The sequence below is a fragment of the Abramis brama genome (genome assembly GCF_963993115.1).
Source record: "Abramis brama genome assembly, chromosome: 9".
NCBI classification, from domain to species: Eukaryota; Metazoa; Chordata; class Actinopteri; order Cypriniformes; family Leuciscidae; genus Abramis; species Abramis brama.
The window spans coordinates 19,271,776-19,288,201 of NC_139971.1; the positions used below are offsets into that span (position 1 = coordinate 19,271,776).

A 16,426-nucleotide genomic window follows, 5' to 3' on the forward strand; every position below is an offset into this window, starting at 1 on the left:
AAGAAAGTAAATCTGGTTAGTTTGAAGTGAAGCTGGTAATAAGTGTACGGCCATGCATTTCACCTTTTTGTTTGGCAAAATGACATCAGCAGAGGTCAAAATCTTGACATCAAATTGACATCAACACTTGACGTCAATTTGACTTTCATTTTTGACCTATTTCTTGACGTAATTTTGACATCAATTTGATGTCATATTGATGTTAAATTGACATCAAATGTCCACTGGGACTGATTTAAATCCTTAAGACAAATTATTAAAAAAGATGTAGCCTATCTGTTTGATCTAAATACAAATACTAAGAAAGTGACTGACACTCATTAAAAAAAATATACTCACAAGAAAAAAAATCCAAAGATGCTTAGTGCCAAAAGAGTCGTTGGTTTGACAGTCGTTGAGAGTTGGGTTGCTGCTGTTGACACAAAAACAAAGTGGAGAAAAAAAAAAAATTTGTGAGATATATCTGAACACTTACAAACTATCTAGCCATTCAAAACATATATACTTACAAAAGACAAAGTCACTATGTGTCTGGGTTCTTAAAAGAGCCGTTGGGGTGTTGTAGATGCTGTTGACACACAAGGAAAGGGGAGAGAAAGTAGAAACATGTCTGAAAATGAGTGAGATATATCTGAACACTTACAAACTATCTAGTCATTCAAAACATATATACTTACAAAAGACAAAGTCACTATGTGTCTGGGTTCTTAAAAGAGCCGTTGGGGTGTTGTAGATGCTGTTGACACACAAGGAAAGGGGAGAGAAAGTAGAAACATGTCTGAAAATGAGTGAGATATATCTGAACACTTACAAACTATCTAGCCATTCAAAACATATATACTTACAAAAGACAAAGTCACTATGTGTCTGGGTTCTTAAAAGAGCCGTTGGGGTGTTGTAGATGCTGTTGACACACAAGGAAAGGGGAGAGAAAGTAGAAACATGTCTGAAAATGAGTGAGATATATCTGAACACTTACAAACTATCTAGCCATTCAAAACATATATACTTACAAAAGACAAAGTCACTATGTGTCTGGGTTCTTAAAAGAGCCGTTGGGGTGTTGTAGATGCTGTTGACACACAAGGAAAGGGGAGAGAAAGTAGAAACATGTCTGAAAATGAGTGAGATATATCTGTACGAATTAGAATGCATTCAATTTCTGCAATGATTTTCGACTAATCAGGATGACTGCTAGATTTACACTTACAATAATCAGACGGCAATATATACTGAAAAAAGAGAAGAGAATAATAAATATTATTAACACTGTTAACAATAATGATTGAAATAAAATATAAAAATATTATTTATTATTAACAAAATATAAGAATTATTGTTAATTATAAAACAATATTTCTAAAACAATATTTATATTTAGGCTATAAATATTATTACATGTAGTGGTATTAATAATATGACAAAGACGGATGGCCGATTTCATTTTATTATTATTTCTGATCTCATCTTTACAAGCCATGCACGTCTCTCGCTGTCGGCTGCGAGCGCGTGAGAGCTGGCGTGTACACACTGTGCGCTCACGCGCTCGTAGCCTAGCAACGCCCTTTCCATACAAAGTATGGAAATCCATACAAAATATCTTTACAAAAGTAAAGATAGTATTATTAATAATTGTATAATTTATTTATTTTACAGTAAAGATAACATCACAGACATGACTGATGAAACTAAAAAAGTTTAAATTTGAGCAGGTTTTCTCTATCCCAAATGACGTCACGGACGTAACGGCATTTAATTATAGCGGACGGGAAAACAACCGGAAAACCATTGTTTATGTGAAAAGTAGTGGTACATTTACTGGAAAACACAGTTAATACATTTTGTGACAATTAAAAATGTTTATTGGGTGAAGTGGCAGTTATTTATCTTATGCTGAGTAGGGGCCTAACTTATAGCCTAGTATAGGCTACTATAATTAGATTTTATTATTTACTTCAAAGTTTTAAGTGTCATTTACCTTTGTATGAGGTTCGTATGTTTTAAAAGTAATGTACCTAAATCGGTTTTAAATAAAAAGTACTTTACCTCAGAAATGCTGGTAGATATGGATGTCCTCTTAGAATGAAAACCGGGTTCTGCGCGCGGTGGTCACAACCCCTTCTTATATATGCCCGCTGGCAGGTTTGGCGGGCTTGGCACGCGCACAAATGTATATTATATTATTTTATTTTATTTTTTAAATGTACATTTATATAATGATACCTTGCGTTACCTTGAAAAAAAGTGATTTACCACAATAATTTAGTACATATAAGTTATAAACTTTAGAATATAAATATGTTAACTAAATCGGCTAGATTTACAAAATTAATTAACATTAAAATGAATCGGTTGTGCAGTCAGTGTTGGGTACCTGGAAGAGATGGGAAACATAATAATATTCAACAACCCATAGGTGGCGATGCGAGTTACCAATAAGCATGCATGCAAGCGAAGAACCAGGCAGCTAGCCCACAGACGCTAAAGTTTACTCTATCAACGCGTGGCACTGGCAGCATTCGGCTTTGGTGTACAAACGAGAGAGGTAAGTATATGATATGGAATAATTTGTGGAAATATATATGCTTTTATCATAGTATGATAATTTTTGGGATTGTGAGCGTTTTCCCCAGAGCTCACTATAACGCGTTTTGCACGTTTGCACATTTGTTTTGTTAAAGGAGCTTTATAATTTTGCAAATGCAGTGTTGTAAGAAGTGCAAGGTGCATACATATGTTAATTAGGTGTGAATTAAACGGTTTTCTTTAAAAAAAAAATAATAATAACCTACAGGAATTCTGTAGGTTTTAAAAAAAAAAAAAAATGTTTAAGGATATATATTTTTTTACTTGTAACGTTACATTAACTATATGTGCGGGGAAATTTCTACAGGTTTTAGAATTAACCCTTCATTACAGCAGAAACATGCAGGGACATCCAGCACACTTGTGCACATTTTTTTACCATAAATATTTTGACCTCATTTGTTTGACATTTTTTTTTCTGCCAGTTTCTGTGTCCTGTCTGTATATCTTGTTTTCTCTCGTTTGTCGTAGGTATGAACGACAGAGAAGACGGGAGGAATCAAGGGCTCCTGATGAGATCTGGAATCAGCTGCAGGTATGCCAAACTCCTAATTTTGATAAATTCATTAACTGACACAATGTGTTTGCCTTTCCTTAGTAAAGTGTGTGTGTGTGTGTGCATGCATGTCCTTTCTTTCTTTCTTTCTTTCTTTCTTTCTTTCTTTCTTTCTTTTCTCTCTCTCTCTCTCTCTCTCTCTCTCTCTCTCTCTCTCTCTCTCTCTCTCTCTCTCTCTCTCCTTTAGATGAGCTTTCCCCTGAGAGTGCACTCGAAAGACAATATATAGAGCTGAGTGAGAACTTCTCAGTGAAAAGAGATCTGGAGGAAAACCGGCAGCTGAAAGAGAAACTGAAGAAGTCCAAATTCCAGATGTATGACTTGAGGTGACTTTTTTGGGGGGGCATCATGTGCAGTACAGTATCCACCTAGACTAATAATTTTGTCTTTACAACCACATTTTCAACTTTTGGTCTGTCTGACAATGTTCACACATTTGTAGTGGAAATGTTGGCAACAGTCTTTGCATGTGATCATTTTGCCAAAGCCATAGTTATCAGGCTATTCCATTGCTGGCCATTTCTCGTTGTCCACAATCCACAGATAGTCATGTATAGTGTAGGGATCTGGAAAGATTTCACCATTGCTGAGAGTAAATTTTTTTCTATATAATCGGCATTGTCAGAGGTAGCCTACTAAGGTACTTCCCACATAATTCATGATCAAATCTTTGATTTACAGTACAGTATATTGTGTATGTGTGCAGTCATGAAATATGGCAGGTCGTAAACAAACGTAACATACCTTATATAAAAAAATTGGGCTGTCCAGTAAATGCTGCACTGCTAACATTTGCTATTACATTACTAGCCTAATACTGTGTCCTAACCAGACACGATGCGATAAGATCCAGCGACAAATAATGTGTCTGTCCACACTAGATGAGACGCGACTGCGAGATGCTTTAAAATCAATCAAACTCCATAGCCAATCAGAACAGCGTGTGGGCGGAGTCTAGTGGCACAGCACCAGAGAGTAATCTTGACTGCAATCGCAAGAAAATGGATAAGTAGCTACATAATCAAATTCACAAATATGTACACCATTTAAACGTGCATCACTTACAAACTGTAAGTGTATATTGTGTAAATGTATATTGTGTACAAAGAGAATCCCAATGCTGACCAAAATTTTTTAATTAAAAGTTGCTGATAATTTATGGATTTAAATAAAAATAGTGAGTAGGCTATATGTGTTTGTTGTACAGCCGCGGATCAGTTACGCACTGCAAACGCAGTGAAAGCACTATAGGGCGTGCTGCTCCTGCACCGCATACATGCACACGCACTGCACACGGAGTATGTGTGAAATGGGCGAAACAGATCCAACTAAAATCATGTTTTATTGAGTCAGCAGTTATATACAAACAATAAAGAAAGCTTCAATACTTAAGTTTGTTGCAGTAGCGGACCAGCTCACCAATCTGGCTTTCTGCCTCTGGTATTCACCTGTAATGTTTGTAAACAGGAAACCCATGTATACAACTATGGATGGGCCTTGGCTCGTTAGGCCACAACTGCCTTAAGAGAAATGGCAGCATCGTTATTTTATTCAGAGTCAGAGTCATAACTCTATTCAGAGAGTTATTGAGTCAGAGATTTGTAGATCTATTAGTTAAATCTGTTGACTTAAGCAATTTTTGTTGCATTGTATGCCAATGGTGACAGGTCAAACATGAGAAAAAGCACTTGTCTTCCCCCAAAGATTGAAGACCTGTAATTCAATTGTTTCTTAACAAAATTTTCTTTTGATATCATGATTTTGAAGGCCCTATACTGTTTAATTCGGAGAATGAATTTCTTAAATTTGAATGAATGGTTTGAACAATACATATCATATGCTAAATTGATTTTTTTCATTACACCCAGGTCGCTTGGTGCATGTAGTCAATCGGAAACTGCTCTACCATCTCCAATGGGAGGCTAAAAAAGGGAGACACTGGAATGTCCTCATTCTCCTGACATCTTGTCATTTCAGCATGGTGTGTGTCAGTGGTGCGTAGAGTGAGGTTGTCCACCTTTGGGTAAGTCATTCGTCCAGAAACCCATGTGCCCTTCTGTGTACATTTGTATTGATGTATCAATACTCTAAAGTTTAAACCATGATCAGCAATGCAACGATTGGCTGGCATCAAGACAGCAAGAACATCATATAATTAAAACAGGCAAAAAATTATATATTATATATCTAATAGATAAATAAAATTTATAAAACGGTTAGTTCCAATCCTTGATTCTGATTGGTCAATAGCTGTGCTTTATTCACGATAAAACCCAACGGTTCTATTTATCACTGCGCCCTATGAAAAAGAATGGGACAAAGTTTGAGAATGGTTTGTTGTTTTTATTTGAGCTTTCATGCATATTACACATTGGAACATTGTTGTTCACGGTCAGGGACTATTTTTTTCTAGCGGAAGGAATGCTTTTATTAAAGGGATAGTTCACCCAAAAATGAAAATTCTGTCATCATTTACTCACCCTCAATTTGTTTTAAACCTGTAAGAATTTCTTTCTTCTGCTGAAAACAAAAGAAGATATTTTGAAAAATGTCTGTAACCAAACAGTTGATGGACCCCATTGACTTCCATAGTATTTTTTTTTTCCTACTATGGAAGTCAATGGGGTCCATCAACTGTTTGGTTACAGACATTTTTCAAAATATCTTCTTTAAATATCTTCCGAACACGTTCACCTACGCAATCTTGATCATATTATGAATAAAGAAATCATTATATTTATAATGCAGTCAAAAATCATTTACACGGAACATAAATAGTTACTTTACCTTCCAAGTCTTTCGTTCATTTGTTACGTGACAAACGCAATGAACGACTCATCACTAGTTGATTGGGAGAGCTGTTGAATGTTTTTCTCGCTCTTATGTGCAGGAACTATTCATCTTCACACTCTGGCTCCAAAATGCAGATCTCATCTTCTCTGTAGATTTTCCCCCTTTTTATTGGTCCTACTTTAAAACTATTTGCAGTTATTTTTTTCTATGCTGTAACAAAACTTTGTTCTGTTGTTCCATGTGTTTCAATAAAACTTGTAATGCCTGTTGTATTGTCATTTTGTTTAGTCTTTCCCAAAAGACTGACCCCCAAAAATGTTTGTATGGTAAAAACCATGAAAAATCTTTCATATTTAAATAGTGTTTTACCTGACTGCCTATCTTTCCCCCCAGTGAGCTGAGTACAGAAGTGTTTTTGCCACTTATGTTGTGCAGCTGTTTTAACAATATTAGACCAGGTATATGTCTCGTCTTGTACCATATGCAGTTTTTTTTCTGCTTTAGAGACCTTTCAAAGATATTGCCTTTTAGACACCGTGTGTGGTACTACAATCTTGCAACCAATTCCACTCATTTTACAATTATCAGATGACGGGGGAAAAGTTTTTTTTCAAGAGAATTGTCAAGTATCGGTGGTTAAATACTGATCACAACATGATTCTGCACATGTAGTTAGTTCATCTTCGTCAGGTGATATTGATAATGTGCTTGTAAGTGTTTCCAACGCTATTGCCAAATCTAACTGGATTCAATTTGTCAGTTGTCTAATATGCTTCAAGAATCAAAACCTGAATTACAACTAAACACTAAAAACATTGTGCCCTCTGCTGCCTGATAATGCTGATGTAATCTTTTCTCTGGTTTGTGAAACTAACTAAAACAGTTATGGGTCCCGCATGGGCTAACCCACTAGGGGCCCTTGTGGGTTTTCTGTGGGCCAACCCACAGTGGGCTTGCCCACATGGGGGCCCAAATGGGCAAAACTGCTATGGGCCCCGCATGGGCTAACCCACTGGGGGCCCTTGTGGGTTTTCTGTGGGCCAACCCACAGTGGGCTTGCCCACATGGGGGCCCAAATGGGCAAAACTGCTATGGGCCCCGCATGGGCTAACCCACTGGGGGCCCTTGTGGGTTTTCTGTGGGCCAACCCACAGTGGGCTTGCCCACATGGGGGCCCAAATGGGCTAAACTGCTATGGGCCCCGCATGGGCTAACCCACTGGGGGCCCTTGTGGGTTTTCTGTGGGCCAACCCACAGTGGGCTTGCCCACAGAAAGCCCACATGGGGGCCCAAATGGGCTAAACTGCTATGGGCCCCGCATGGGCTAACCCACTGGGGGCCCTTGTGGGTTTTCTGTGGGCCAACCCACAGTGGGCTTGCCCACAGAAAGCCCACATGGGGGCCCCAATGGGCAAAACTGCTATGGGCCCCGCATGGGCTAACCCACTGGGGGCCCTTGTGGGTTTTCTGTGGGCCAACCCACAGTGGGCTTGCCCACAGAAAGCCCACATGGGGCCCCAAAGGGTTTGCCCTTGCCCACACTGTCCCACAGAAAACCCACACTTACCCACAGTGGGCCCGCACTGGCATGTTTGCTGGGATGGCGTCTAGCGATTGTAGTGTTCTGTTCTTGGGTGTAATAACGAGCACAGCAGTCATATTGATGATGTTTCTAAATCCGTACAGCTGAAGACGCAGTGGCTGAGTTTGTTTTCGAAGGGAATATTCCCCACGATCAACGTCAATGCTGTCATGTTTGCGCGAATCATTTCACCAGACTGCTTTACAAACGAGGGTCAGTATAAAGCTTGTTATTTGCTAAGAAGCTGCTCATGAAAGAAGGATCAGTACCAACTATTCGTGTTCCTGCTGCACCTCCAGAAGAACAAGTGAGTGTAACGTTTTATTGACCTTTATATTAATCTTTGGTCTTTGCAAATAGCTTGCACGCTTCACGATGATTGTGGCTATTTTTACACTCAGGGTACATTATGGCATGTTTTCTATGTACGACGTTTTCAATATAATTCATAATCCCACGTTTATAATGAAGAAGCGTTATTGTGTTACAAACGGTGTACAAGAACAGAGGGGCGGGGTGAGCAAAGCTCATTATCATTTAAAGACCTGCACTGAAACGGCGTGCTGAAAACAGAGCTGTTTTTGACCAGGTAAAATGAGTGTTTTCTTACAATACTAATGAGAATTTTTAATTAAAGTATATTACAAACTTTTAATTTAGACCCTAAATAATTAGCTTGTACAAAAATGACATTATATGACCCCTTTAAAAATGAAAAACAATAAACATCCAGACAAGTAGGGGGCAAAGTGCAACATACAACGTAAAAGACCACCATATCATTCAGAAAAGTAAACCCAGGGACTGCGGCGCCCAATAACAACGAAAAAACAAGAAACATTCACCTACGGTATACCACACACGGACATAGACTACAGGTATTTATTCTTAACTAGTGACGATTTATGAACGATCTGTTTATTGCGTCTGCACGTGACAAATGAACGAAAAACTCTGAAGGTAAACTCATTATGTTCCCTAGTATCTTTGGCAGCATTATAATGATGTTTTAATTCGGAATATGATCAACATTGCGTAGGTAGATGTGTTGGGGGGAATTTGGATGTTAAAAGTTTAATACACTTAAATAAACTAAATAACTCGAATAAAGATACGATTGGTTCGTCAATAAAATGATACGAACTTCCCATCACTACAACACCGATAATACATTAAATTCAATGATCTTCACCACTTACACAACAAATTAGCAAACAAATAGTTACAACGTTGTACAGCACGAAACCTAGTCTAAGCAAAATCCGCAGACGCATGTATCCACTGGGATCCCAAACAATACAGTTCTTAAGGGTCAGGTTATAATGGAACGATGATTATGATCTTAGCTGTAGTCTACGATGTTGAAAATCGGTCGAGAAAGCCTGAGACGTATGGGAAGTTTTAAAAAACTCATCCCGCCCCTCCACACACACCCCTCCCCTCTGTGCTACCTGATCCCTCCCACCGGGAAACGACCTGAACAACGTCACTCAGTCAAGCTGTGATCACCGGTAGTAAACAGCGCATCTTGTTCAAATTCCGATCGGCTCGAACAGAAACCCGCTAGGCCTACTGAAATATATTCAAGCACTTCAAGAAATATAATTACTTTGACCCTAAACGGCTAACATTCCAATGCCGACCGGCAGCATGAGCATGTTGTCAGACTGATAAAAAGCTATTTATGTAACACCTCACACCATAAAATTATAATTAAATGCTTACCTGCTCAACAAAAAGTCAGCCGTGTCAGCGTCGGTTTTCAGTCCCAAATCTCCACTGCTGAGCTGATGCTACTTTGCTAGCTACCATAGACTGTCAGCTGCTTGCCCGCGAAATTTCATGTCGCAGGAGGGGGGCGGGGTGGGGTGCGGTGGGGTGGAGACGCGAGCGCCACGTGGAGTTTCAAGTGGAGCGGGGGATTGGATGAGAGCAGTTGACCAATGTAAGCTGTCCGGCCGGACAGCTTACATTGGTCAACTTCTCTGCAGCTGTACACCCAATAGAGTGAATGGATTTTTTTCATTCTTTTTTCTCTTCATATTGTTAGGATTGTACTGTAGAACCATAACCAGCATCTAAACGAGGTTATTAATAATGAACAATCTTTGAAATCGTAGACCATAGCTTTAATAACTATGCAGGAGACCGCTGTGTGTGTGCGTGCGTGCGTGTGTGTCTGTGTGTTGTGTAAGCAGGGCTGCTCGATTATAGCAAAAATCATAATCACGATTATTTTGGTCAATATTGAAATCATGATTATTTTCAAAGGGTGATATGATTAAAGTCTTATTTCATGATATGAGTAATTTTAAATGTCCATTGCATTTAATTTTAAATTATCAATACTTCAGTAAAAACTAATACTAGGTTAGGTATTATCTTTATCACACTAACAAAACAGAGAAAAGTAACATATTCGAGCTTCAGTCAGCCACAAACAACCACAAACTTTATATCACCGTTTAGCTTAGAATGTTATCTTTCAAACGAGACCATGTTCACTTCTGTGACCTGTCTTTGGTAAACAAAACCACTTCGAACGAACTGAGAGAAAATGCAGTTTTCAAGGCGGAGAGACACGATCTCCAAATCATCTTCACAGCGCGCTAGTGTTTTCTGTTGAGGTGTCTATGTTCTATAGACCAATTATAGGTTTGTAAACATTCGGGATGCGCGCGCATCGAGGTTGCAGAAAGACCCGGGAGTAATAGCGTTAACAGCTGAGAATTACACAGATACCGATACGATATACAAAATAGTTCGATTTTAAAACTTTTTTTCTTATAATTGTGTTATTCATTTTCAGAATATTCTCCGCATATTATAACAGCTTGTCACCCAGCGATAAGCACTGTTATTCAACGAACTTACGTTAGTGAGTGGGATCTTACAGCCTATATGAATCTTACAGATCCCATGTTAGCCTATAGTTTTAAAGGGGGGTTGAAATGCTATTTCATGCATACTGACTTTTTTACACTGTTAAAGAGTTGGATTCCCATGCTAAACATGGACAAAGTTTCAAAAATTAAGTTGTATGTTTGATAGAGTATTTCTGTTCCAAAAATACTCCTTCCGGTTGGTCACAAGTTTCAGAAAGTTTTTCGAGTATGGGCATGCATGACGTCAGATGGGCCGTAATTTCCTTATAAAGGTCCTAGTCTAGATAAATAATTATCAAAAAAAGTTGAACTTTTGCATTTTTCATGGCCGCCATCAGCCAATGAAGTTTGAACAGCTGTCAGACTAGGTTAACGGAGGCCGATCAGAACAAAACTCGCTGGGCATGTTCAACTCATAGCCCATTAGGTCTGTAAGAGTTTTGAAAGAAATCGGCAACTAGTTGGAGCTAACGAGTTTTATGGCTGTAATCACGTGGTGTTGCACACATCCCCACAAAATGCATATCATTTGATAGATTTCCTCATGTTGAACAACTTTGCCTCAAGAACGACTGCTGTCAATCAAATCGTTCATTAAATATTTGCAATTATGTTAAAAACCTACTTTTGCGAACTAGTCCCTGGTTTTTCGCCCGATCAGAACCAAACCCGTCTAGGACAATTCTCTGGACTCTCTAGGTCAATAATTATCGAAAAAAAGTTGCATGGCTATAACAGGGTCATTTAAAAAATGGGACTGGCAAAATATACTCGAAAGCATATAAATCCTAAACAAAAACTCAAAACTTCACAAAAATTGGTGGGCATATGTGACATATCATTATGAAAAAGTATGCAAAGTTTTATGGTGATCGGACTATAGTTGATGCTATAACTGTTAAAAAGCTTTGAAAACCATGTATTTCCTATGGTAAATTGCCTGTATTGGCTGTAAATAGTCTTTTTCATCTATTACATCAGTGGCTAAATGCTTGTTAAGTAAAACTTAATGTCTTTAATGCTTATGTGCTCAAACTGCTTAAAAGCTTGAACCCCGCTAAATGCTGCTTGCAGCTTTAATTAGGGGTTCAAGCACGAAGTGCTGAAACCCTATTGTAATTGTGCTGATTTTTATTAGGGGTTCAAGCACGAAGTGCTGAAACCCTATTGTAATTGCCCTGATTTTTATTAGGGGTTCAAGCACGAAGTGCTGAAACCCTATTGTAATTGTGCTGATTTTTTTAGGGGTTCAAGCACGAAGTGCTGAAACCCTATTGTAATTGCTCTGATTTTTAGGGGTTCAAGCATGAAATGCTGAAACCCTATTGTAATTGTGCTGATTTTTATTATTAGGGGTTCAAGCACGAAGTGCTGAAACCCTATTGTAATTGCCCTGATTTTTATTATTATTATTATTCTTCCCTAAAACGCATCGTGCAGCCAAAACCGTAAGGCCTAGAGACGTGATACTTGGTCAAATGGTAGTAGTATTGCTCGCTACTCAGATACACGGACTTAGCCAAATCGGCCCATAGGTGGCGCTACAGCGACCAAAAGCGCGAAACTGCTCAGAACTCCTAGACCGTATGTCGTAGACTCAAGTGTCTTATATCATTGGAAAGCTGGATGCCTGACGAACAAAACGTATATCTCCGATTTCATTTCCGCCATGATAGATTTTCCGCCATTTTGAATTTTGCCAAAAACCTACTTTTGCGAACTAGTCCTAGGTTTTTCGCCCGATCGGAACCAAACCAGTACAGAAATGTTCTCTGGAGTCTGATTATCAATAATTATCGAAAAAAAGTTGAAATTTCGATTCACGGACGCTAAGGGGCGCCAAAACGTACGTTGTGGGAGGGGCCTATTTTACTAAAATGGCTATAACTCCAGAAGTAAATGAGGTATCTTCACCAAACTCGGTACACATGTGTAAGAGGTCAATCTGAGGTCACAGTAAAAAAATCGCGGCGATTGGCCACATGGTGGCGCTATAACATGAAAAAAACATAAAACAGGCTTTAACCACCTGACCGTTAGTCCGATTGACTTGAAAATTGGTATGCAGTGTCTTGGCCCAAGGTGTCATGTATGTCTATGAGGACATTGGTGTATCTCAAAAAACATGGCCGCCATCGGCCAATGAAGTTTGAGCACCTATTAGACAAGGTTAACGGAGGCCGATCGGAACGAAACTCGATGGGCATGTTCAACTCATAGCCCTAGAGGTCTGTAAGAATTTTGAAAGAAATCGGCCACTAGTTGGCGCTAACGAGTTTTACGGCTCTGTAATCACGTGGTGTTACACTTATTGTCACAAAATGCATATCATTTGATAGATCTGCTCATGCTGAACAACATTGCCTCAAGAACCATTGCTGTCAATCAAATCGTTCATTAATTATTCGCGAATATGTTAAAAACCTACTTTTGCGAACTAGTCCCTGGTTTTTCGCCCGATCGGAACCAGACCAGTCTAGGACAATTCTCTGGACTCTCCTGATCAATAATTATCGAAAAAAAGTTGAACTTTTGAATTTTTCGTATGGCTATAATTGGGTCATAAAGAAAATGGGCGTGGCAAAATGCACTCAAAAGCTTATAAATCCTAAACGAAAACTCAGAACTTCACGAAAATTGGTGAGCATATGTGCCATAATATTCTAAACAAGCATGCCAAATTTTATGTAGATCGGACAATAGTTGGCGCTATAACTGTTAAAAGGCTTTAAAACCATATATTTCCTATGGTAAATTGCCTGTATTGGCTGTAAATGGACTTTTCCATCTATTATTTCAGTGGTTAAAAGCTTTCTAAATAAAACTTAATGTCTTAAATGCTTATGTGCTTAAAGGCCTTAAATGCTTGAACCCCGATAAATGCTGCTTGCAGCTTTAATTATTATTATTATTCCGCCGTAAAACGCATCGTGCAGCCTAAACCGTAAGTGCTAGAGACTTGAAACTTGGCCAGAAGGTAGTACAAAAATCGAGGAGAGGTTCAGAGAATATGAGCTAGATTGGCCAATAGGTAGCGCTACAGTGCAAAAAACAAAAAAATTGCATATTTTTGCTTAAATCTCATCAACCCTTTGTCACAGACTCAAGTGTCTTATATCTTTGGAATCCTTGGGTCAAGCCGAACAAAAAAGGCCTCAAGGATTTCATTTCCGGTATGCAAATTTTTCCGCCATTTTGGATTTTGTCCAAAACCTACTTTTGCGAACTAGTCCCTGGTTTTTCGCCCGATCGGAACCAAACCAGTGCAGAAATATTCACAGGAGTCTGAATATCAATAATTATCGAAAAAAAGTTAAAATTTCGATCCACGGTTGCTAAGGGGCATCAAAACGTTCGCAGGAGGCGGAGCTAATTATACAAAAATGGCTATAACTCGTGAACGAAATGAGATATTTTCACCAAACTCGGTACACATATGTATGAGCTCAAGTTGAGGTCACAGTAAAAAAATCGCGGTGATTGGCCTCATGGTGGCGCTATAATATGAAAAAAACATAAAACAGGCTATAACCACCTGACCGTTAGTCCGATTGACTTGAAAATTGGTATGCAGTGTCTTGGTCCAAGGTGCCATGTATGTCTATGAGGACATTGGTGTATCTCAAAAAACATGGCCGCTATCGGCCAATGAAGTTTGAGCACCTATTAGACAAGGTTAACGGAGGCCGATCGGAACAAAACTCAGTGGGCATGTTCGGCTCAAGCCCCTAGAGGTCTGTAAGAATTTTGAAAGAAATCGGCCACTAGTTGGCGCTAACGAGTTTTATGGCTCTGTAATCACGTGGTGTTACACTTATCGTCACAAAATGCATATCATATGATAGATCTGCTCATGCTGAACAACTTTGCCTCTAGAACCATTGCTGTCAATCAAACAGTTCATTAAATATTCATGAATATGTTAAAAACCTACTTTTGCGAACTAGTCCTAGGTTTTTTGCCCGATCGGAACCAGACCAGTCTAGGACAATTCTCTGGACTCTCTAGATCAATAATTATCAAAAAAAAGTTGAACTTTTGCATTTGGATGGCTGTAATAGGGTAATTTATAAAATGGGCGTGTCAAAATACATTAAAAAGCCTATAAATCCTAAATAAAAACTCAGAACTTCACAAAAATTGGTCAGCATATGTGACATAACATCATTAACAAGCATGAAAAATTCTATGGAGATCGGACGATAGGTGGCGCTATAACTGTTAAAAAGCTTTAAAATCATATATTTCCTATGGTAAACTGCCTGTATTGGCTGTAAATGGTCTTTTCCATCTCTGATCATATAATTTTCATATCATAATGTTAAAAAACTAGTGCAATACAATTCTCTGGACTCACTAGATCAATAATTGTCAGAAAGTTGAACTACTTCATTTGGATAGCTATAATAGGTTCACTTCAAAATCTGGCCTTTACCAAGTGTCCCCGAAAGCCTATATCTCTTTAATCAATGCTCAGACCTTCTTAAAAACAAGTCAGAACGTGTGAAATATCACCCTGAACAAGCATGAAAATTTTCAGACAGATCGGACAAAATTTGCCTCTATAACAGTTAAAAAGGTGAAAATGATATGAATTAATGGCATGTTAAGCCAATAAGTGGTATTTTACTGCCCCCTGCTGTTTAAAATAGTCATTTTCTCATATTGGTATTGGTATCAGCCATGGTAAATCATGATAAATGATGGTGTGTGTGTGTGTGTGTGTGTGTGTGTGTGTGTGTGTGTGTGTGTGTGTGTGTGTGTGTGTGTGTGTGTGGTACAAATATAACAAAGGTTTTATTTTCCAACATGAAAACAAACATAACAGAGTGCTAGTGCACAAACAATAACCGACAATGATAATGGATGAGAGGGGAACTTAAATACACAGATCAAGACAAGGACAACAGGTGACGGTTATGATGATGAGGAGCAGGTGATGATGAGGAGGGTGATGAGGAGCAGGTGCAGGTGATGACGACAGATGGTGAATGTGATGAAGACAGAAGGTGAATGTGATGAAGGTGAATGTGACACCAATATCACTGAAACATTTGTGTGTGTGTGTGTGTGTGTGTGTGTGTGTGTGTGTGTGTGTGTGTAGCATTATTGTGTGTAGCATATGTAGCAAGTATGCATTATTGAGTTAACATGGAAACACTGGTTTGCTTTAGTGCAGAAAACTGGTCAAAATCATGAGGTTTAAAGTGAAAGTGAGCCAATAAGTGGTCTTCTACTGCCCTCTGCTGGCCATTCTACTTATTAATTAAATTTTTCCACATGTGCTTGCATTTATACTTGAATACACACTAAAAATCACTTATATAGCAATAACTATTATAACACAATCATATTTTGTCAGTGTTAATCACTTTATTTGCACTGACACTTCAAATAATTGCTAGTAATGTGGTAAATCATGGTTAACTATGCTGTGTGTGTGTGTGTGTGTGTGTGTGTGTGTGTGTGTGTAAGCATGCATTGAGTTAACATGGATAAATTGGTTTGCTTTAGTGCAGAAAACTGGTTTAAAGTGAAAGTGAGCCAATAAGTGGTCTTCTACTGCCCTCTGCAGGCCATTCTACTTATTAATGAAATATTTCAACATGTGCTTGCATTCATACTTGAATACACACTAAAAAAATCACTTATATAGCAATAACCATTATAACACAATCATATTTTGTCAGTGTTAATCACTTTATTTGCACTGACACTTCAAATAATTGCTAGTAATGTGATAAATCAGGCTAGAAACATGGTAAATCAAAGTAAATAATACTAGATTGTCGTTTATCTCCTGGTAAATAATACTAGAACGTGGTATATCATGGTAAATCATGGTTAACTATGCTGTGTGTGTGTGTGTGTGTGTGTGTGTGTGTGTGTGTGTGTGTGTGTAAGCATGCATTGAGTTAACATGGAAAAACTGGTTTGCTTTAGTGCAGAAAACTGGTTTAAAGTGAAAGTGAGCCAATAAGTGGTCTTCTAGTGCCCTCTGCTGGCCATTCTACTTAATAATGA

General features: G+C 38.5%; 1 long non-coding RNA gene across 1 annotated transcript; it reads left to right on the plus strand.

Annotated features, from left to right (window-relative positions):
* Window positions 1–2,431: 2,431 nt before the first annotated feature.
* Window positions 2,432–6,146, plus strand: LOC311089698. Its single transcript, XR_014607742.1, has 5 exons — window positions 2,432–2,545; window positions 3,058–3,121; window positions 3,330–3,468; window positions 5,011–5,165; window positions 6,033–6,146. It is a non-coding gene; the product is annotated as an uncharacterized lncRNA (long non-coding RNA).
* Window positions 6,147–16,426: the final 10,280 nt, after the last annotated feature.